This window comes from Oryx dammah, unplaced genomic scaffold (genome assembly GCF_014754425.2).
Source record: "Oryx dammah isolate SB20612 unplaced genomic scaffold, SCBI_Odam_1.1 HiC_scaffold_3, whole genome shotgun sequence".
Taxonomy (NCBI): domain Eukaryota; kingdom Metazoa; phylum Chordata; class Mammalia; order Artiodactyla; family Bovidae; genus Oryx; species Oryx dammah.
In genome coordinates this window covers 92,927,751-92,953,129 of record NW_024070187.1, presented here as the reverse complement: position 1 = coordinate 92,953,129, position 25,379 = coordinate 92,927,751, and positions in this window count along the sequence as shown.

The window sequence follows — 25,379 nt, the reverse complement described above, 5'->3', positions numbered from 1 at the left end:
CATCATGGCTGGTAATAAGCATTTTTAAGAATTCACATGAAATTATTTATCACTGGCAGGCTTGCACCTCTAAAGAATATTTATATTTAATACAAATGAATCTGACTGGTAGGATGAACCTACTTCACTGATACTCTCATCTTATCTACTGGAAGATCTAAACTGGAGCTCCACTGGGTGGCCTGCCACCTTGGGCCACAGTTTTTGTTTTAAAAAGGAGAATGCATTTCTTACCTATGAGCAAGTGAAGTACTAAGAAGCAATGTGTTTTTATGACCTGAAGCTTTCTTTTCTACATCTTTCCTTCAATTCTTTTTTTCTCCCACATCTTCAACAATCTTAATGTCCCAATTTATACATCTACAAAATAAGAATCATTGTAGGGTTGCTATAAGGACTACAAAGTCATTAACAAGGGTTAAGTAAAAAATTCATCCAGGTGCCCACCCATCCAGGTGCCCAGCAAATATTGGTACCAGTTACTTCCCTTCTAATTTGTGCATAAATATTTGAATAAAGCCTTAATTCTGATATAGGACTTTACATTTGAGTATCATTTTATGCAAAAAATTATGTCATGATCATAAGCTGTTTCTATCTTCCAGTGTCTTCTCCATTCTCTTCTGATTTACCTCTAAGTGTGCCCACATGAATGAATGAAGTGAAAGGATTCACAGATGAGGAATAACTGAGCCAATGAAGATTATACAGAACTCTGTGACCCCATGGACTGTAGCCTGCCAGGCTGCTCTGTGCATGGGGATTCTCCAGGCAAGAATACTGGAGTGAGTTGCCATGCCCTCCTCCAGGGGATCTTCCCAACCCAGGGATCGAACCCAGGTCTCACGCATCGAGGGCAGATTCCTTCCCCTCTGAGCCAGCAGGGAAGTCCAAGAATACTGGAGTGGGTAGCCTATCCCTTCTCCAGGGGATCTTCCTGACCCAGGTATTGAACCAGGGTCTCCTGCATTGCAGGTGGATTCTTTACCAGCTGAGCTACCAGGGAAGCCCATACAAATCGCCACTTTATATCAAATAATGGTAAGACAAGAACCCTTTGCAATCAAAGAATAAATGTTATTTTAAGGAGAACTACTCCAGTGCAGTTCTATGCTAATAGTAAAGTATTTCTATTTTCCCTCTGTTTTCAAATCTGAAAGCCAGATAATATCAGGATAATAATAGGATAATAATTTCTTTGCCCAAAAGGTAAAATAGGTACAAATAACTGAGAACACTTAGCAAATCCCTCAATATGTGTTTCTCCAAATATAACAACCAAAATTCATTAAGACTAAGAAAGCATGATCATTGGTGAAAACCAGGACATTGCATACCTAGTTATCACTTTGCAAATAAAACTAAAATGATACGTGAAATGTTTTTTGAAATACCACAGTAAAATGTGATTTTCATAAGTGTTTATGCTTTTGGAAAAGGAAAAAAAAATGACTACCATTTCATTCTTTGTGCAGAATAGTCTGTTCTATTTTAAAAAAATAAATAAATGAGCAGTAATCTCCAAGAAATCATCTTGACCAGCATTAATGACTAGTGTGATAGTTAACAGCCCGAGGCATAGCCAGAGGCCATTAAGGCTCTTGGGGGGAAAAAAGGTTGGGGGATTGTGGTTTACCAGTAAAAAACCATAGTTATGAAGCAAAACTTCCTAAGAAAAGAGATAAAAGTTTCTCTGGCTTATTCTGTCTATCTTTTCATATACCCCTCTCCCACCTTTTTTCATAAACAGGAAAAGAGGATGCTGCCATCATTTCACAAACCAGGTTAGATTGGAAATAATTCATTTAATGAAACAGGGACACTCAGGGGACCAATTAATGTCTTTTCAAGCTTAGGCTAGACAACTATAAGAGCCACTTAAAAAAAAAAAAAAAACTCAGCCTAACACATTAGTTGATTGTTGGTGAACTGAAACTCAATCATCAGATCATAAGGATTTTTGGGGGGAGCTTTTTTTTTCAGTTTTTAATCTTATCTCAATAAAGGTAAATACATAAGGATTATAAATAAACAAATCTGAAGTAATATAGATTGGGGGAACCTCAAGAGGGTCAGGAGATAATGAAGATTATACCTCAATATTGGGATTATGATGTTAGTTCTTTATTTCAATAAAAGTGGATAGAGATCTTTCATATCAGGGACAGGGCTTAGCTGTAAGGACAAAGTAATCTTCTGGGAATTATGCATACAGGCTTGACATCATTTTTATTGGATGGCTGATGAACTGGAAAACTCCAGGATAGCCAGGCTTTAATTTGTAATCTTAATTTTCATATAAATCGGTACATTTCAGGGGGAGGGAGTGAGGGATGTGGGGACTTTGATGCTTGCTGGCCTGATGGTAATAAGACAGCGCTGGAGCACGGGCTGCAGTACTAATTCATTCAGTATCTGATTCTGTCTTTTCCTCTATCCATCTGTCTTCCATCTTTACATCTATCATTTAAAGAAATTTACAGCCTGCAAATACCAGAGAAGCTAATGTTAGTGCAATCTTCCCTCCACGTTCTCTTGGAATGATCTATAGTAATCTACTTATCATAGACAGGCACACTATAATGTACAATAATTTAATCTTCAGCCAGGAAAACGACTGCAATTGTTTTCCAAGCATGCATTAATAAGGTGCTTTTTTCCCCTTCTTTTTAACTTTTTTAAAGGCTACAGGGCATGAGAGAACACTAGTTTCCCTTCATAAAACAATTATCTTGGTGTCTCTCATATATACTTTCTTATCCATAGGATCACACAGGGGCAAGGTTATCAAACTAGAACGTACTGCTGATTTATTTGGTGGTCACAAAGAAACTGGACCCATACATTTCCAATATAGAATGCAGATGCTTTTCACATTGTAAAAGAAGAGCTCTTGTATTGAATATGTTAGCAATATATCAACATATATCTTAGCAATATATCAATAAAATTAAATTTTCTCTCTAGACTGTTCTAGTCTTTAACATCATAAGTAAAATTGAATCTTCATGCAAAATTATAATCAAAGACTCTATGAGCTGAATTGCTCGTAGAAAACAAGTAATACACAGAGGGGAAATTATTTGTTCATAAGCACACATTTTTTTCTCTCATTTCAAGTAATGTTTCTACAGTTTTTCTTTTCCATTTAAAATTTGTAAGTTGTCCTTTTGTTATTTTGTTATTGTTCTACAGCTACTTTACTTCCTGGTCCAAAAATAATATGCCTTGACACTCACCACTTTCTTTCTACATACCTTGCCTCCTTTTGCAGAAATGCTGCCATATGTCTTGTCTCTGTTTAGGCTAGAATGATACTTAACTAATTAATCCACCCATCCATCTATCCAGTGTGTTATGCACTATGTAGAGTGGCAGATATATTGATAGGATGTGCAGTATTGTATCTCCAGGAATTCGTGACTTAGTAGGGAGATAGACTTATAACAACAACAACAAAAAAAAAACCCAAACCCAAGAAGGCCTCCAGGAAGAAGGAACACTGGGGCTAAGATTTAAAGATATGAAGAGGATTGCAAAGCTGAGACAGTGATGGATAAAATGGGATAGTACAACATTTGTAAAGGCAGAGCAAATGAAAGGGAATTTGACACATAATACATGAATGGAGTTACAAGGGTTTACAAAAATGAATGAGTCTGGCGAAGTTTTATTTGGTAAATGGTAGACCCTCAAAGGAAAAGATACTGATACAATCTTCAGTTGAAGATATGGATCTCTAGTATCACATCCATTAGCATTTACCTGAACAACTTCAATGATTGGAAACTCATTACAATGAAAGCCTGAATTTATTTTCAAAATTCTCATGTTTGGAAAATTTCTAAAATTTTTAAATTTTTTTGAACTAGAAAACGTATAACATATACTGATACATTCTAGTTCTGTCTTCTTGAACTATACAAAGGATGATTAATCTTCATGTTAATTGAAATATTTGAGGACATTTATAAAGTCCTTCAAAACTCAGTTGCTTAAAATGCTCCGTCTTTATAAGAGTTTTCAAAACTTTTAAAGGCCTGATTTCTATTCTCCTGGTAAGCACCAGATTGGTTCCTTTTATAGGGTGGCATTTGGAACCGAGAGTAATAGTCTATGCTTAGTATGACCTGTCTGGAGAAGGGCATAGCAAGCCACTCCAGTATTCTTGTCTGGAGAATTCCATAAACAGAGGAGCCTGGTGGGCTACAGTCCACGCAGTCACAAAGAGTTGGACACAACTGAGCGACTAACACAAGAACACAGCATCACCTGTAGTGAGCAGGCAGAGAATATTCAACCGCCTTTTCCTCATCATGCTATTTCTATTATTGTGTCTAACTTGAATTAGATTTTTTTGGCAGACATATATTGGTTAGTCATACAGAACTTTTATTCCTAAAATACCAAAGTCCTTGCCACATATGCTCCCATTTAGCCAAATCTCTGCTGTCCTCTATTACTGTACATGGATTTTTGAACCAAAATCTAGAACATTACTTTTATCCCCATTTAAGTTCATTACTTTAATTCATTACTTCCCCATATAATAAGTACCAAGAAATCTTACATATGATTCAGTGTAAAATTTGCCAAAATAGGTGAATACAGTATTATTATTGTGAACAATGTTTTTTTTATTTTAATAGCAATTAAATACAAGGAACAGAGGACACACAATACACAATGATCATTGATAGTTAAAGTAGCTCTTAAGTTCAATAAATACAAATATATAATTATTCAGATATATCTCTTTATTCTTTAACCATTGACTGGTAGATAGTGGTAAGATTTATTCATTAAAAGTGGGTTTCATTTATTGGCATACTCCTGTCCTCTATAGATAGTGAGGATGGATAAAATATATACATAAGAAAAGAATGACCATTTCCTCTGTTGATGAACACTTAGGTTTCTTCTGTGTCCTGCTATTGTTAATAGTGCTGCAGTGAACAACGGGATGCATGTGCCCTTTTGAATTGTAGTTTTCTCTGGGTAAATGCCCAGTAGTGGAATTGCTGGTGAAGATGTGGTACATGTATGCAATGGAATATTACCCCACCATAAAAAGAAATGAAATAAGGTCATTGTAGAGATGTAGATGGACCTGGAGACTGTCATATAGAGTGAAGTAAGTCAGAAAAACAAATATCGTATATTAACACTTATATGTTGAATTTAGAAAAATTGTATACATGATCTTATTTGCAAAGCAGAAACAGAGACACAAGCATACAGAACAAATGTGTGGATACCAAGGATGAAGGGGGGTTGAATAAATTAGGAGATTGGGATTGACACATCTACACTACCATATTTAAAACAGGTAACTAACGAGAACCTACTATATAGTATAGAGAACTCTACTCAATGCTCTGCGGTGACCTAAATGGAAGGAAATCCAAAAAGAGGGGATATTTGCAAAGGTATGGCTCATTCTATTTTTGGTACAGTAGAAATTAACACAAGACTATAAAGCAGCTATACTCCAAGAAAAATTAATTGAAAAATAAAAAGAGAGAATGACCAAAACAACTTAGTCAGGCTCAAAGTGAAGGTGAAGTCGCTCAGTCGGGACCGACTCTTTGCGACCCGTGGACTGTAGCCCACCAAGCTCCTCAGTGCTCGGGGGTAAGATAAATATCTTTGTGGACTAGAATAAGACAGAAACTCAAAAGGCATGAGCCACAGGTCTGGAAGCAGACAGTAGCAGACAAGCTTCCTGTGGGATGATATGAAACGAAAAGTTTCCCTGGAACTTCAGTCTCACGCCTAGAAACTAAGCCAAGATATCACATAGTAAAGCTTGGTATAGCTGGATGGAATGACGTCTTCTAGTCTTGGAGACTGACTGTGTGAAGGCAGATGCATTAATGTCAAATAATTAGACAGGATGGTAAGAGTAAACAAAAAGTTAATATAAACAGACAACAAAGGTCACAAACAGAACATGTATTCCTTCTAGAAAAAAATACAAATATACAACATATCACAATAAATATAACTGGATTATCAGACTGAATTCACACACAAAAATTTTGTGATGTGCTGCTTACAGGGATTATATATTTAAATTATATGTCATTCAGCCTACTTCTCCAGTAACCTAAAAACATGTTCAATAGGTTCATGTAAAAAGTGTTCATAGTGTCAGAGATGGAGACTATGGATGAGTTCAACAAGACAGTTTTCCTCTCACCAAATCTGACCTGACACCCACCACCACCAAGCACCCAACATGGTAGCAAGTTAATCACATTGGATCCCTTCTCTCATGGAGGGTGTAGCAATTTGCCTTTATACAAATACAAACTTATTCTGGATAGGAATTTCCATTCCAGTCTGCAGCACCTCTGCCAATACCATTATTAGTGAACTTGAAAGTGAAAGTGAAGTTGCTCAGTCGTGTCCGACTCTTTGCGACCCCATGGACTGTAGCCCACCAGGCTCCTCCATCCATGGGATTCTCCAGGCAAGAATACTGGAGTGGGTTGCCATTTCCTTCTCCAGGGGATCTTCCCAACCCAGGGATCAAACCCAGTTCTCCTGCATTGCAGGCATATGCTTTAACCTCTGAGAATACCTTATTCATTCAAGTAACAAGGCATTCATTGCTACACATATGAGGAACTCTGAACAAGAAACCCATTGTACAACAAAGGAGATGTAGCAATGGGCTCCTATCTGCAGAATCACTGGTTTTACTCTATGACTTGCTTCTAGATATGGCTGCTATAAAACAACAATAACTGAACTGAAAGCTCAGTGGTATTCAACCTTGGGAAACTTTTTGTAAGCAACAGTGTAGGCCTTAAACCAGGAGCCAGCAAACAGTGTTAGTCAAAATGTACAGGTTTGGGAGCTAGGAGGTAGGGGTGGTAGTAGTCCACATCAACTACACCTAATAACTCACTTAAGCAATTTCTGCTTCTCAATCCTGCCATCTTGCTTCAGTGGGTTTAATAGTCCTAGTGTTCTAGAGAGGAATGTTTATACCAGGTGTATTAAATCAGAACCTGTGGCTGCCCCTGGCCATTTTGGGTTCCTCATGCCTCTAAGTTCTTCCTTGGTGGCTCAGACAGTAAAGAACCTGCCTGGATACCTGTATCTGCGGGATACCTGTATTCAATCCCTGGGTCAGGAAATCCCCTAGAGAAGAGAATGGCAACCCACTCCAGTATTCTTGCCTGGAGAGTCCCATGGACAGAGGAGCCTGGTGGGCTGCAGTCCATGGAGTCACAAAGAGTCAGACACAACTGAGCGACTAACACTTTTACTTTTCACTTTCATGCCTCTAAACCAGAAGTCATTTTGAACTGGAGGATTGATGCTATTTTCCAGAAGGAAAATTGAGTTGTTGTCACATACTGAGACAAAGAAGACTATGTCTAGAACCCCGGAGTTTTACTGAGACAAATCTTCATACTGTCTTGCTTTATAGTATTAGCCCAAAACCGCAGTAACTTAATGACTCAGATCCTACAAGCATAAACGTTTGAGTCATCTTACCAGGTAAAGCCAACTCATTGAAAAAGACTGATGCTGGAAAAAATTGAAGGCCAAAGGAGAGCAGGGCAGCAGAGGATGAGATGATTAGATAACATCACTGACTCAGTAGTCATGAATCTGAGCAAACTCCAGGAGATGGTGAAGGATAGGGAAGGCTGGCATGCTGCAGTTCCTGAGGTCGCAAAGAGTTGGACACAACTGAGCAACTGAACAACAACAACCAGGTAAAGCACTCAGCCTGCTGTGGATCAGCAGAGGGAAACGGGAGGATAGTGTAAGAGCATGTGGCTAAGATGGACTGCTCTATACCATGGGAAGCTGACCCGTACGGGTCACCTTAACTGGATTGCTTTGCTCTTTAGTTTCAAGTTGAGATGGGCCAATGCAACCAAGTAGAAAGAGAAAAGAGACCAGGCTATCTATTCCCCAGCTCTTCTTCCCCAGCCAAAATTTGCAGGGTTGGTTGATTTTTCTCTACCCATTGAGACAGATCTCGTCCAGCAGACACTCTCCCACCAGTGCTTCTTTCTTTCTTCATATTCTGACAGTAATTTCCTCCCTTTGCCTCTTTGGGTCCAGAGATGGTAGTAGTTTCTTGATGTTATTACATGGTCCCATGTTCATCTCCTTTTCTTTCTTCTCAGGCTTTTATAATCAGACCCTCAATAAACTCTCTTCAGTCACCTCCTTTTTTTAAATTTTATAGTGCAGTATAGTTGATTTACAATGTTAGTTTTAGTTGTACAGCAAAGTGATTCAGCTATATATATATATATATATATATATATATAAAACAATTCTTGCCAGGGTCCAGCCCTGGTGGATCCAGGGAATTCGAAGGTGGGGACGGCGTCGACGTCTTTGGAAAAATACATATTTAATTACAGATATAGAGAGAGATTAGAAACGGATAGTGTAGTAGGAGAATTAGCGGAGAAAAGAGGCTGAATTTCAGCCAGAGAAATGGGAGCAAGAAAGAAGCGACATGGTGGAATCAGTCTTTCCGGAAACTGATCCAATTTCTTTATTTTGGGGTTTGCTTATATACCTTTTGTTACACATAGGGATGAATACAGAGTCACGTGGGGGTCTTAGGGATATTGCATCATCTTCTGGCCATGAGTGAGACCTGCTGACATTCTATGATCCTTTCTTTCTGATAACCAAAAACCTTATTTCCTCCAAGGGTGTTTTTTCTTAAACCAGGCACCACCCTCCAGATAAAGTTGCATTCCTATAAGGTGAGGGTGTAGTGAGTTACAATCAAGAAAGGAATTTATTTAACCCAAGGTTAACAGGATTAATCTTAAAGGTTAATACTTATTTCTCCTATATGCTTAAAGGTTAATACTTATTTCTCCTATATTGTTAGTTATATTCATTATAAGGACAGGGAATATGGAGATTTAGCAGCAAACATCAGCCTGACAAATGAAAATCCTTTCACCAATGCTCCCCTTAAGATCTATTTAGTCTTAAGATAGCGATAGTTACATTTTTACATAACAAAGACACAGTGATATATAACAAAGCACAGTGATCTATTACAAAAGAGAAAATTCATTAACTCAAAAAGTCTAGTATTGCTAACATCAAAAACTACTATATTTCCTTTTCTATATTCCAAATACATTGATTAATATGTTCCCAGGTGCCTAAGGATATGGAGGCCTGGCAGCAATCATTGACTCAACAATGAGAAAAGCCCTATGCTAATTAAGACTCTCAAAATACTCCAAAACTCTCTGTGCTGTTTATGGTTGAGAAGTAGTAAGCAATCATGTTCCTAGTGGCAGAAGTATGGATAATCCTGTCACACAAGCTAGTCTGTCAGCAGAGAGGTTTGACCTGAGACTCCTTGTCCCACCCAGGGGAGGGAATTAGCAGCAATTATTGGCACAACAAATGAAAAACCCTTCACCAATATAATTCCTAACCAACCCACTATACTAATAATTTCTAACTCCCCAAAAGAATTTGCCTTTAGTAAGTCTAAAACATCTCGTGCCTCTCAGATTTGGAGGCTGTAAACAATCACATGTGGCCGGACGAACCTATACAGGTGGCCTAGATAACCTTCAGAGGAGTTCATAAGCTGAAACACTCTTGTCACGCCCAGGAATTTTTATTGCCTTGGAGCTGCACGTTTACTCCTTCTCCAAGAAAAATGGTTATGGGGAAGAGCATAAAACAGACTCTGGTTTTGGGGTAGATGCTTGGGAACAGGGGGTTTCCTGAGGCTTGATCACGCCTTTGCGTATGCCAAGCCTCTTTCCTCATGACCTTTGCCATGGGCAGAGTTTCTCACGCTGGCCCCCAACAAATTCTGTTTCAGAATCTTTTCCCATATAGGTTATTACAGAATATTGAGTACAGTTCCCTGTGCTATACAGTAGGTCCTTCTTGATTATCTATTCTATACATAGTCATAAAGTGAAAGTGAAGTCGCTCAGTCATGTCCGACTCTTTGCGACCCCATGGACTGTAGCCTACAAGGCTTCTCCATCCATGGGATTTTCCAGGCTACATAGTCATATGTTTATACTTTAATCTAAAACTCCTAATTTATCCCTTCCTCCCACCATTGGTAACCATAAGTTTGTTTTCAAAAGTCTTTGAGTCAGTTTCCAAATTGTAAATAACCTTCCCAGGTGGCACTAGTGGCAAAGAACCCTCCTGCTAATGGAGGAGATGTAAGAGATACAGGTTCAGTCCCTGAGTTGGGAAGATCCTCTGAAAGAAGGGCATGGCAACCCACTCCAGTATTCTTGCCTGGAGAACCCAATGAACAGAGGAGCCTAGCAGGCTATAGTCCATAGGGTTGCAAAGAGTAGGGACAAGCCTGAAGTGACTAAGCATGGATACATCATTTTTTTTTTTGATTCCACATATAAGTGATATGATATGGTACTTGTCTTTCTCTGTCTTCTGTCACACACTTGAGTGTGTTGTCTGTTTCCTGATACCACCAAAATCAATTCAATTTTATATCTCTAGATATCCTTATATCTCTATTACTATATAAGCTTTAAATAATATTGTTATCCATCTTATGATAAAAAGAGATCAGTATATTTATTCCACCTCTTACTGCTTTCCTTCTCATCTCACTTGGTTGGACATATAATTTTTATATTGGCCAATTTTTAACATTTGCATTCTAACTTTGACCGTAATTTTCACATCTGTTTCGATCTTAGTTCCAGGGAGAATGCATTCAATTTTCATAAACAGTCTTTTTGCTGTTAATTTCTTCATTCATCAAAGGAAGGTTGAAATTAAAAAGAACTCAAAAAACTATATTCCTTGAATTTTTATATGTTCAAAATTGTTACCTTTATGTTGAGCTGCAGTTTGTCTAGGTGTAAAGATTCCTGAGTCACTCTTTTTTCAAGACTTAATTGGCATCAATGGTTACACAGCTTGTTTAGAGTACTGATAGAGAAGTCTGAGATTATGGACATGAGTTTGAGCAAACTCCAGGAGATAGTGAAAGACAGGGAAGTCTGCTGTGCTGCAATCAATGGGATCACAAAGAGTCGGGTACGACTGAACAACATCAGTGAGTTTATCTTGCATTTTTCCCCTTAAATCTCTTGATCTTTTTATCTGGATGCAGACTATATATCCATATATATCGAACTGATGCAACTTTACTAGGATGGATTTTGGTGTTGACCATTCTCTTATTTTTTTCTCTTGGATAAGGACTATGTATACCATGTATAGATTCAAGTTTTTTTTGGTAAGTTCTCGAATTCTATCTTTAAATATTTGTTTGGTTACATTATTTTGGTTCTCTTTGACCCTGACACTGATCTGCCTGTCTTCTATATCTATGCTTTTCTCTCTTGCCTTTTTAAGCCATATTTATTTTTATTTTATGTTACATCTTTTCTAATTTCTACCATTAACTCTGCCTGTGTCTTCAGAAGAAGCTATTTTCCTTTGTGCTATTTCCATTCTGGTTCATTTCTAGAGTATTTAATTTTTTTCTCCCTCTACTTCATTTCTGAACTTTGCCAGTTTCATCATCTTAGTCAGGATCTTTGCAGAACATGGATGGCACACTCATTCATTTCTGAGCTTTGCCAGTTTCATCATCTTAGTTAGGATCTTGGCAGAACATCGACGGCACACTCAAACTGAAGAGCTTTAATATAGGCACTGTTTACAAAAGTGAAGGCAGGAGGACCCCCTTGAGGGGTCACTGTAGGTCTGAAGGGACAATGGGAGGGAGTGGCAACTGGAACCCAAAGAGAGAACCATTTAAAAGCCTCCCCTTCCTTAGTCAAGGGACTCAGCCAGCCCAGAATGATCCCACAGGGGGACCCAAGAGAAAGAATAACTTGACCCCTCTTCTCCCTCTCCATTCTACTGCTGGTACTCTCAAGTGGCAAAGCCCAACTAGAAGCCAGAAAACAGAACCTTTTGAACTGAATGGTTCAGAGGTCAGCCTCCTGGGATAGATCAGGGTAGAGAAGATTAAGGAGTGGATCTGGAGGGGTATCTTTCCTGAGCTCTTCTGCTGTACTGTGCCCCTTTCTTTTTCAGTTATAATCATCTCATTAAGGTGTTTTCTTTTCTTTTTTTTAATAATTCTTGATGACATGTATGGCTATAATTTTTATCTCCTCCATGGAATATTTTCCTTGGTGAAATTTCATCATTTGCTATTAGCATTTCCTGTTTCTTTACCTCTTTTGTTTCCTCCTCTGTAACAGCTTTGTTTGAATCCTCTACTTGTTCCTATTATGATTCCTCATCTTCCAAATGAGCAACCTCCCCATCAGCCATTTGAGGAAGGTTAGGGTGGCAGAGTGGAGCAGGCTGTGTTGCAGGTTCCCAGCAATTCTGCTAATGACAGAGTTGCCCGTGCCCATCTTCTTGGCTGGCAAACTGCAGCGCTGCTAACCACATTCTTATAAAAGAATTCACAGACCTCACTCCCTCATTTTCAAACCAGAAATCACATATACCCTTTTAATCTTCCAACAACTACATATATAAAGAACACTTAAGGCTCATGTTCTAGCATGTAAAAGAAAAAAAATGCCTAGCCAAAGCTAAAAATGCATAACACATATGAACATTTTCCAAGTGCTGAGCTTCTAAATGACTCTGGTTTCAGATTTCTCCTATGGTTTAGAAGGGTTTTCATTTTTCAAAGATAAATCATCCATTCCTAAGCCTGTTTTTCTTTATTTGTGTTCTGAAGTCTTCCTAGATGCACAGTCTACTGAAATGTCAAAATGCTACCTTCAGAGCAGAAAATAGATTCTCCTAGTCATATCTTATCCTCTTATCCTCCAAAGCTCCCAATTTGCCAGTGAAGTAACAGGAAAGTTGATAAAGATAAATTCTGCGACTGTAATCCCAATTGGAAGGCACACTCATCTCTTAAACAGTTCTGGCAACTTGGATTTATCTTCATGGAAGGCATATAAAGCATCGTTTACATAAATAAAGTGGAGCTTTGAGTTGGACAAATATCAGAGATGAGTAACTGCCCTGGAGTAGACCTATTAAATCAATCACTGGGGTTCAGACAATCAGAACAGCATTGACGATAGCCATACAAAGCCTGATCATAGCATAATCTTCCTCTGCTTCTTGATGAGGTAACAAAATATGCCGTGTTCATTGAACAGCTGCTTTCATAAGGAGAGCAATAATGAAAAAAATCTCCCAGAACCTTTAGTACTTGCACATGGAAACAAGATTTTCAGTGAGAAAATTAAAATGCCAACAAGATTTATACTTGCCTATGTAGATGTCCTACGATCTTAGACATGTTCCATTACTTTTAAAGCGCAAGAAGGAGAAACAATGTCATTTTTTAAAGTACTGTTATTGAACTATAAAAGCCAATAGGCATGGTTCCTCTTAAGGGCTGAATTATGCACCCCCTCCTCCAATTCATATATTGAAATTCTAAATGATCGTACCTCAGAATAAGAATCTATTTATACACAGAGTCTTTAAAGAGGCAATTAAGTTAAAATGAGGTCATTAGAACTGTCCCTAATCGATATGACTGAGCCCTAATCCTTATAAGAAGAGGAGATTAGGACACAGACACAATAGAGAGAAGGCTAGGTGACTTACATGGGGAGAGGATGGCCATTTGCAAGCCTTGAAGAGAGACCTTAGAAGAAACCAACCTTGAGGACACCTTGATTTCACACTTCTGGTCTGAGAACTGTGAGAAAATAAATTTCCCTTGTTGAAGCTACCCGGCCTGTGGTACCCAGTCTGTGGCAGGCCTAGCAAACACACTGCTCTCTTTTAAAAGTAAATAAAGAAACGAAGATAGAAAAGCCCAAGGGAAGTTCCCTCTACCTTGTTCAGACAAAATTCTGACACTTGGTGTAAACATCATTTTTCTGTGGCTACGTATGGAAATCAACGTTCCCTTAATTGCTTAAACTTTGGCTGTGAATATTCTGCCATCACACGCTCACTACTAAGAAGAGTGAAATGTTGTCACTGGTTGGAAAGGGGCTTGCCAGAGAGGCAGCATACAGAAAGCATGAAATCATATTCCCCATTAAAAAAAAAAAAATGTGTTACCAATGAGTTAACGGAAGAAATAGACATATAAGTAGTATACGCTAATTGATTTCAAAGTAGGTGTAAAGAAGAGATAAGTGTAACTTACTAGGGAAAAAACAATGGAAAAAAAGCTTTTCAAGGATTACAGGGTTGTGACATTTCAGATTCTTTTAAAGTGCCCAGTTGCTCAGTTGTGTCTGACTCTTGGCAACCCCCTGGACTGTAGCCCACCAGGCTCCTCTGTCCATGGGATTTTCCAGGCAAGAATACCAGAGTGGGTTGACATTCCCTACTCAGGGGATCTTCCCAACCCAGGGATAGAACCCAAGTCTCCTGTGTCCCCTGCATTAGCAGGCAGATTCTTTATCACTGAGCCATCTCAGAATCCCCTCATTCTTTTACTGCTGCTGCTGCTGCTAAGTCACTTCAGTCGTGTCCGACTCTTTGTGACCCCATAGACGGCAGCCCACCAGACTTCTCCGTCCCTGGGATTCTCCAGGCAAGAACACTGGAGTGGGTTGCCATTTCCTTCTCCAATGCATGAAAGTGAAAAGTGAAAGTGAAGTCGCTCAGTCGTGTTCGACAATTAGCGACCCCATGGACTGCAGACCACCAGGCTCCTCCGTCCATGGGATTTTCCAGGCAAGAGTAGTGGAGTGGGATCTTTTACTACTGCCTTATAAATAATGAAAGGGCCTAATTTGAGATCCTCATAAGAAAGATGACATTTTTTTTTTTACATCAAACATTCTATCACCCTAAATATCCTTATAATGAATAAATAAATGATAATATCACATCTCCTTGTTTCTGTGGTTGTATAAAAACCTTCCCTATTTCACTGCTTCCTAGCATTTGAGAACAGGAAGTGAAATAAAGTCTTTGGAAACCAGAACATCACTCACAAGAAACAAACATGAGCCAGCCACCTAATCAGATGTACATCTTAGAAAGAAGGCTCCATTTGCTTGCTCCATGCTGGCTTTTCTGGAAGACGTAAACAATCTTTCAACTGACTCCTCTATAGACTATGATATTTTTAGTCAGGAAAATACTGAGACACTTAATAAGATCAGAGGAAATTCTGATAAATAGAAGAAAACCTCAATTTTAATTGTATTAAAATATATAAATATTCCCTGGAGAACGAAATGGCAACCCACTCCATTCTTTCCTGGGAAATCCCATGGACAGGGGAGACTGGTAGACTACAGTCCCTGGGGTCACAAAAGAGTCGAACATGACTTAACAACCAAACAACAACAAGAAGCATAAATATCACAGTCCGAGTATTTTAACAACTGAAAGACAAAAGGGAAATAAGAATGGGAAAAGTCGAATGATAGATGAGGAGCTCCCACTAAGAAAAATATGCCATGATATATCTGGAAAAGATGAAAACTTGAATTAGAAAAGATGCATGCAAGAATACTACAGTGGGTTGCCAGGCCCTTCTCCAGGGGATCTTCCCAACCCAGGGATTGAACCTGTGTCTCTTATGTCTCCTGCTTTGGCAGGAGACTTCTTTACCAGTAGCACCACCTGGGAAGCCCTAATATGCCATGGAGAGAAGAAAATTATGACCATATATGTCAATACAAATTTGAAAAAATAAGTGAGCACATCTTAAAAACAAAACCATAATGTGAAGATAAATGAGCTCAGGGAAGATATGAAGATTTCCCTCTAGTCTGGGCAATCTAGGTTCATTACAGACATTTGAATCATTATCATACTCTTACTCCTAGAAGGCTACTTGGTTTCTATGCAAATCTTCCAACTTATCCGCAGCAAGTTTTAAACCAAGCAAGGAATATGAAAGAGAGGTATCATTCACTATCCAAGTTAAAAAAACATTAATTATATTTTCCCCAAAAACAGTTGAGGAAGCATTGCTGACTTAATTCTAAAATGTCATCCAAATGGTTTTTCTCAGAGCAAAGTCTACTTCCTACAAGAAGCCTTCCTGAATTCAGTTGTAGAGACAGAATGGCTAGCTACATTTAAATAGCCATCTTCTCCCTTTCCTCTCCCTTAAATTAGGTCCTACTTCAACAAGCTCCCTACTACATTATGTTTAGCATCATCATTGATTGATTAAAGTTAAGAAGAAATGACCAGATTTAAATCTGAAAATAAAGTTTGAGAAAACTGAGTGACTTTGCAATGGTTTTTCAGCAATCTATGTCAGCAGTAGTAACTAACCTATAAATTTACCTCTCTTTTCTCCTTACCAATTAGGGATGCTTTTGCATGTTTTAAAAAAAAATGATGAGAGGTGCATATGAGAAAAGGGTTGAGAAAACAGGACTGAAAAGAGAAGAATGTGTGCAAATATAAAAGTCCAGATGGCAAACATGTTACTTTGGGTATATTTTAAGTAACTATGTATATATATATATATTAAGACCCTATGTTTTAATGGCTTAAACAAAATAGAATTTTCTTTATTTCTTAGTTAAAGGTCCAGTGTCCATTTCCAAGCTAGTGGGGAAGTTGTTTCTTTACAGTTACTCTTTCACTTCCTAGGATATTCTTCTCTGCACTGGATAGGGCTGGATCTAGTCCAAGTTCTAGCTTATAAGAAGGGAGAAAGAGATGAAGTGGCAGGCAAGCAATTTCTTCCTTTAATCATGTTATTTGGAAGTTGCACATAACACTTATTATGAGATAGTTGATGCCATAGATATGACATATGAGATATATGGCATATGAAATATATGTGTATATATATACACACACGTATATATACACACATATATATGCACATATGCAATACAAATATCCTAAACATATAATGATATATATGTTATATATGCATATATTTATATAATCCCAGATGATGCAATGACACTACTAAAATGAGACTGTAGTATGGTGTAATGAAGTATTTGAGTGTTTTTATAGAAATATACTTAAAGTTTGTTAACTCTGACATTGGTCATCAACTACTTTTCCCTTCTCATTTTGGCCTACCACTGTTCGGATTGTTTCTTAGATTTTTGGCGTTTGCCACCCAAATTTAACAGGAACAAGTCAGTCATATTTTCTTTGGATCTTGTTGCATCAGAGTGCTAAAAGCACTTCTCACAGGATAGGAAATTAGTACATTGGGAGCCTGACAGAAGACTGGATAGAAAGATGGAAAGATATTTCAGTATGACCTCAGGAGCCATGCAAGTTTGATTTTACATGGAATTCCTCTTATGTGATATCCTTCCTTATACAATTACAAATGAGTTTTAAGCTACAGATGCTAAATGAGATGGAAGAAAGACACTACATTGAACAACGACAAAACATCATAGATAACTTGTTAAGCATAATGCTTAGATCTTTCGTGACAATTTCATCGGGTTATTAAAAGCAGACATCTGCAACGTAATTTCAAGATATGCTACTCCATGCTGTCAATCTATATTAAAGTACATATTTCAAAGCAAAATTCCTCCAATACCCTTGTAGCCCACATACACATTTCTGCTCTCAACATATTCCATATGTTGTTTTGTAAAATTACATATGTAGTTCTACTAGTATAAGGCCAAATAAACCAGCTCAATAGATTGAGAGGAGATTAGTTCAGCCAATCTTTAATTTTTCTCTAGGTCTGCTACGTATAGCATCTTAGCATCTGCCACTTTCCAAAGAAATGAGAGACTCCTTAAAGTGAGACTGTCTCCCATTCTAGACAAATTAATTTTAAGCCTGTTAGAATACAGTAAGTTATGGGATGAAAATTAACTGCTATTGAAAGGGTATCTTTGTCCTACAAAGTAGAATCAAATTTACATATTCATTGTGGGTTATTATAGAGCAGACCTCAGACAACTGCTTCCTGCTTGTCCATCAGCTGGCTCAAGCCTTCATGCCTGCAAGGCTCCAAGTTAGAGCCCTTCTGCTTTTCCATTGCTACCCAGTCTTATCATCACTCTGTGCAGAAGTATATTTCTTTTACTATCCTTTTAAAAACCTAGAGTGGAGGATCTAGAGGTGAGTTCTAGAATCAAGAAATGGACCTGAGGTGAAACTGCTTTCTCTGGTTAATCTACATTATAATTTATTTGAATTCTGATAGACAGGAATTGACATATTAGTCAATCAATAAGTAAATTTTAATAATGGTCAAAGTGTAAGCTGATGTGGGTGCAATGAAGGATACAAGTATAAGAAATAGCACCAACTCTAAGGAATTTATAAATTAACTGAAATCAGGAAGGAAGCAAAATATTTAATAGCATAATGGGGTGTATGGTAGGTAAATGATGACGAGCATAGATAATCAATGTTTTAGGAACTCAGACGCAGGAAGGATCCCTATGCACGTGACTATTCAAGGAACTCATGCTGGAAATGCCATCGAGCTCGGCAGATTCCATCAAAGCAAAGAGGAAAGTAGACAGAAATACTTTAAAGTTAAAACTGTTTTAGGGGAATATTCTGGTCGGATTCTTCAGCCATCTTCCCTAAAACTCATCCACAATAATAACATCACTAACACTTATTGAGTGCTTATTCTGTGCCAGGAATTTTCAAGGATTATTTCGTTGAACCCAAAATACTCTTCTCATTCAGATGCTTAGATCAATTTATCGATAAGGATAATGATGTTACTAATTCATTTACTGCTGGTACTGAATCATCAGTTACTGATTCATTTAATGGGACAAAGCTAACGTATAGCCAGGACAAGATGCAAACCATGCCTTCCAGGTTTAACCACTGTAATATCGTGGCATTCTGCTTGCAGTGGTTTTGGAACTCACCTCTCCCATCTCACTGCTGCTGCTGGTGATCACATTTCAGGTCTTTATCACAATGCACATGAACAGCTATTACAACTTAATGTGTGGTTTCCCTGATTTTAGTATCTGTCTCTCCATTTTAACCTTTATAACACCCATCCATGTGCTCATCATTCAGTCCCAGTTCATAATCGTTCAGGGACTCTCACTGTTTTAAGCAGACACACTCACACAAACTCTTTTTTTTTAACCTTTTAATTTTGTGTTAGAGTCTAGCCAATTAACATTGTTGCAATAGTTTCAGGTGGACAGCAAAAAGGGACTTAGCCATACATATACATGTACCCATTCTCCCCTAAACTCATTCCTATCCAGGCTGTCACATAACATTGAGCAGAGTTCCCTGTGCTATACAGTTGGTTCTGGCAGATTGTCCATTTTTAATATAGCAGTATGTACATATCAATCCCAAACTCCCTAACTATCTCTCCCTCTCATCCTTCCCCCTAGTAACTGTAATCTCATTCTCTAAGTCTATGAATCTGTTTCTTAAACAAATTCTTTAAAGTCCTCATATAACCTCAATTTACTTTTCCATACTTTGCCTTCCCTATTGCTAATTCTATTTTATATCAGCTTCATTTATGTATTTGCTTATCTTTCTCACTAGATTTCCAAATACTTAAGGACAGAGCAATGACTTCTCCTTTCTTCTTTAGCTTCTAGTAAAATTCCAAGCATATAGTAAACATTGAACAAAAGTTGTGTTTACTTGAATTGCTGGAGTGTGAAAGGAACAAGTGACAAAGTGGCGAGGTAGGTAGGCAAAATTGTGGGAACATCTTGGACAGCAGCTTGAGAAGTCTGGATTGTAACTCGAAGTGTTCTTTGTGCTGAAACACATGTTGAAGTATACAGCAAGCTATGAAACCCAACTTCATTGTACTGCTCCTTCTATAGCAAATTTTTTTTCCACACATTATCACAGGCACATAGTTTGCACACAACCTCAGGAAAATCATCCACCTACATCTTTCAGGGGAAGTAGTTTTCAATGTCATTCCACATCATTATCACAACTTCCCAAAATAGTTCTACTCTCTCTGTTTCTGGGAGCGCTTGCTCCTCTGGGCATCAAGGCCTCATTTAGGAAGGTCCAACAGATTGCCATTTGTAGCATAACTGGGCATGTTAAAGCATGACATCTCCACCACCTGAAAGTGCCTGGGGAAACCAAGCTCAACCTCATCACGGCTCATTGGTAGCGGTGCCTTGTTCTGTAGTGTGGATTCAGACTTATTAGTACCAGTCACCTGCAGTTTCTATTGCTAATAAAATTGTAGCAACAGGATACACTCTGGGATATCACAGAGTCACATCCAGAGGTTCGAGTTACCCTCTCTTGAGGAAGAAGCCCTAGAGGAGGAAATGGCAACCCATGCCAGTATTCTTGCCTGGAGAATCCCATGGACAGGGGTGCCTGGAAGGCTACAGTCCATAGTATCAAACAGAGTCAGACACGTGTGAAGCAGCTTAGCATGGTATGAGGAAGAAGCATGCTCTGGTGTCCACAGTCAGAGCAGCATCCTTCCTGGCTAGCGTCCTGGCTAAGGTCACAATCCTAATATTGACAGAGTTGTTCCCTTTGAGTTTCTTTACTCACCAAATGGTAAACTATGCTTATACAAGATATCTGACAGTTTTTGCTTTGTTTTTTGAAGGAAAAGAGTGTCAAGTGATATAAAGCATATCAAGAAATTTAAAGTATACTCACAGGGGGGAATCAGTGGAAACTGTGGCAGACTTTATTTTTGGGGGCTCCAAAATCACTGCAGATGGTGATTGCAGCCATAAAATTAAAAGACACTTACTCCTTGGAAGGAAAGTTATGACAAACCTAGACAGCATATTAAAAACCAGAGATATTACTTTGTCAACAAAGGCCCATCTAGTCAAGGCTATGGTTTTTCCAGTGGTCATGTATGGATGTGAGAGTCGGACTGTGAAGAAAGCTGAGTGCAGAAGAATTGATGCATTTGAACTTTGGTGTTGATGACTCTTGAGAGTCCCTTGGACTGCAAGGAGATCCAACCAGTCCATTCTTAAGGAGATCAGTCCTGGGTATTCATTGGAAGGACTGATGTTGAAGCTGAAATTCCAATATTTTGGCTACCTGATGCAAAGAGCTGATTCATTTGAAAAGACCCTGATGCTGGGGAAGATTGAAGGTGGGAGGAGAAGGGGATGACAGAGAATGAGATGGTTGAATGGCATCACCAACTCAATGGACATGAGTTTGGATAAACTCCGGGAGTTGGTGATGGACAGGGAGGCCTGGCATGCTCCAGTCCATGGGGTCACAAAGAGTTGGACACAACTGAGTGACTGAACTGAATTGAACTGATACTCACAGACTTAGAGAACAAACTTACAGTTGTTGGGGGAGAAGAATGAGGGGATGGGGTAGTTAGGGAGTTTGGGATGGGCATGTACATATTGCTATATTTGAAATGGATAACCAACAAAGACCTACAGTATAGTACATGGGACTCTGCTCATTGTTACATGGCAGTATGGGTGGGAGGGGATGTTTGCGGGAGAATGGATACATATATATGCATAGCTGAGTCCCTTTGTGGTTTACCTGAAACTATTATAGCATAGTTAACTGGCTATACCTCAATACAAAATAAAAAGTTCAAAACAAAAAAAGAAAATGATAAATAAAAAGTTAAAGTATAAACCAAGATTCAACATAAGGAAAATTTTTATAACTAATCTCTATAAAAACTGTTAGTCAGAGTTAGATTAAAAATTCTAACCATAGTTACATCAGGGCCTTAGTATGCTTACCACCTTTTGCAATTTTTTTCTGCTGACAGATCACTGAAGGGTCTATGAGAAGATAAGCTGGGGTCATCTGGACACTTCCAAAGTCCTTTATCCTTTTGTTATAAAACTGTTCACCTTTCAAAAATCTAGTGAGGCAACATTATATAGAGGATAGGCCTTCCCAGGTGGCTCAGGGGTAAAGAGTTTACCTGCTAATGTAGGAGATGCAAGAGACACAGGTTCAATCCCTGGGTCAGAAAAATACCCCGGAGAAGGAAATGACAACCCACTCCAGTGTCCCTGCCTGGAAAATTCCATGGACAGAGGAGCCTGGCAGGCTACAGTTCATAGGGTCACAAAGAGTCAGACACAACACAGGGTTCAAGATTGAGCTAAAGTCATCATGAGGGTTTAGGTGTGGCATTCAACTTCTCCACAGAGAAGGAGGAATTTTGATTAAAGTAAAAAAAAAATCAAATAGCAAGAAGAAAAAGGAGTCTCTTAAAAGTGGCTTTTAAGAATCCATCTGGAAATATTAGCTCAGCTTAAGACTGAGTACAAGCAACTAAATCTTTCATCTAATGCAATAATTTAAAGACATGTTATCTTTCAGGGAAATAGAACTCTCAGAAGAACAAATTATGTATTTTATATTAAATCAATAACAAGAGTTCATGGTGGTAATAATTCAATCTGTTCTGCATTACTTTATCAGTGACAGAGATAGAAAATACGATATAAAGCATAATATTTAATCCTCAACTATCTAGTTTTTCTAACTTATCCTTTTTTATTAAACAAGAAAGACCTTTTATGACTGCAGATTATATATACTATTCATAGAATATCTAACATTTCAAGTACTTTTTCTCTCATATCGCCCTCCTCTGTACTACCTGAGTTGCCTCTTTCTCAATCCTGAAAACATTGAATTTACCCACAGAACCTGGAAACTTGGAGTAACAGATTTCCAGTGTTTAACATTAGGGATATTATGATTTTGAGACAGTCATTTTCTAGGCAGATTGATAAGAAGTCCAGGGGTCTCCAAGGAGAGAGGGGTCTGGAATTTTCAAGAAAGAAGAAAGGACAAACTTTTTTTTCCCTCTACTTTCCATAGGATTATATAACAATAATGTATCCTGCTTGAAGATGGTCTCTGGAAAAAAACCTTCTGGCTAATCCTATTATCTTAAAATGTAAATTATGGTAGTAGGTCTAGTGAGGTCTTTACAACCTCCACACATTCTTTTGATTCACTGTAATAACTAATTGGAGAGTATATAATTCCATTGCTAACACTAGCAAGGGGGTACTCTTTCTGCCCCCTTCTGATGCCTATGTCAGAAGCTTTCTCTATCTCCTTTATACTTTGATAAAACTGTATTACACAAAAGCTCTGAGCAATCAAGCCTCATCTCTGGCCCCGGGTTGAATTCTTCTCCTCCAGAGGTCAAGAATCCCAGTGTCTTTTCGTGCATGGTTCAGCAACAACCTTTCAATTTTAGGCAATAAACTAACTCCTAGGAGTTTGTGTCCTTTCTTATGTGTCTGAAACTAAACACAAAAAATCATTATCAAAGCTGCCTATTTGTGTTAGCATTTATTTTAGCTTTCATTGTCAAAGATTTTCCATTTCAAATTAATATTCCATAGTCACTAATGTCTCCTGAAAGCCTGTAATCCTGAAACAAATTTTCGAAGCAGGATGGAGTTAAACAAAATAATTTGTTTTCTAGGACTTGGAACATTTGTCCTAATTTCACACCTTATGCTGCAGCTCAGTTAGTGCTTGAAAGGCAAAGCTTGCAGCCAGAAAGCAAGCTCCAACCTCACCTCTTCTTTCTCATGACACCTATTGAGCCCCTTCAACAGAAGAAGCACTGACATGCCTATTTGCTTTACAGTCAAACAGGAGTAAGTGAAAATCAGAGACCTGGAGACAGATGCTCGATTTACATTCAAATCCTGTTTCAAACCTTGTCTCCTGTATTTTTCATAAGCCCTTTTATTGTTTGAGAAACAAACCTCAAAATAGCTTCAGTGATGGAAAGTAACTTATTCACACAGCAAATATTAAGTACCTACTATATGCACATCACTGAAATTGACACAGAATGGGGTGAGGGGATGGGGAAAGGAGAGTGAGGGATGGATTTTACAAAAGTAGTCAATAAGAGCCATTTTCTTTGAGGAGCTTGGAATCTAGCTGAAAACGCAAACAGGAGTACACGAACTGTGTATCCCTAGAAATCTATGACATGTAATCTTTCACTTCAGCTTCACTTTTACTTTGCAGATACATTGAAATGCTTACATTTAAACTTTAAATCCTCTTTCATTAAGGATAGAGATTAATATCTGATTTTTTAATGAGGAAAAAGCTGGGTAAAAAGAATCTTAGTGATTTGAATGAAGCCACCAAATATAAGCAAAAGAAAGGGGTCTTTCTGCAAATAGAAATTGCTAAGATGAAATGAAGTTCATTTTTTAAAAATAAAGAATAATTACTTGCTGATTTGCATTTAGACATGTTTGTACAATAAAGTTTCCCTTTTTCTGCTTGCCAAAATTCAATTTGGGAGTATACTGTCTCTACCTTTATTTAGCAATGTGTATATAAACTTCAGGGCTTCCCTGGTGGCTCAGTTTTTAAAGAATCTGCCTGTAATGCAGGAGACCCAAGTTTTATTTCTGGGTGGGCAAGATCCCCTGGAGAAGGAAATGGCAACCCACTCCAGTATTCTTGCCTGGCAAACCCCATGGACAGAGGAGCCTGGCGGGCTAGTTCATGGGATCACACAACTGAGACATGACTGAGTGTCTGAGTATACATAAACTTCAAACCTTCCCCAGTCCCAGATGTAGGAAAATTGGTATCTCTCCTCCACAAACATTGACCAATGGTTTGGGTACTGTTTTAACAACTAAATTCTACTTCACTCTATATGTCTATTCTCCAAGTATAGGGAAAGATCAAAGGGAAACTACACAGTAATGAGTCCAAAATGGCTTATGGATCATGGGCTAAAACTTTAGCAACATGGCACATGGACTGTGCTTAAAATCTAGGGATGTAGAGCTTATATCTGGAATTTCTACGTTAAAAAAGGAAGTCTGTACAGGAGAGAGAAATGTAACAGTTGCTTACTCAATTTCTCATTTGGTCTTTACCATGTTCTCGGTAGATTGACTTCAATTTGTTTTACATGATTTCTGGGAGGGCCAGAAACTAAACACATGACCATGTAAACACAATTAGTATAGAGTTTAAGAACATGCACTGGAACTAGACTTCCCAGGTTTGGACCATGGTTCTGCCATTTACCAGTCATCTGCTGCTGCTGCTAGGTCACTTCAGTTGTGGCCAACTACGTGTGAACCCACAGACGGCAGCCCACCAGGCTCCCCCGTCCCGGGGATTCTCAGGCAAGAACACTGGAGTGGGTTGTCATTTCCTTCTCCAATGCATGAAAGTGAAAAGTCAAAGTGAAGTCGTTCAGTCGTGTCCGACTCTTAGCGACCCCATGGACTGCAGTCATCTAAGCTTCAACAATTCTCCTCACCTCTCTACCTCTCATCTTAGTTTCCTTGTCTATTTAATGAAAATAATGGTGTTGACCTCATAAAGCTACTGTGAAGATTAACTGAATTGATATATGTAAAGGATTTTTAATAGAACACTGCCTGTCACATTCCAAGGATCTCTGAGACTTTGCTATTACTATACTATTG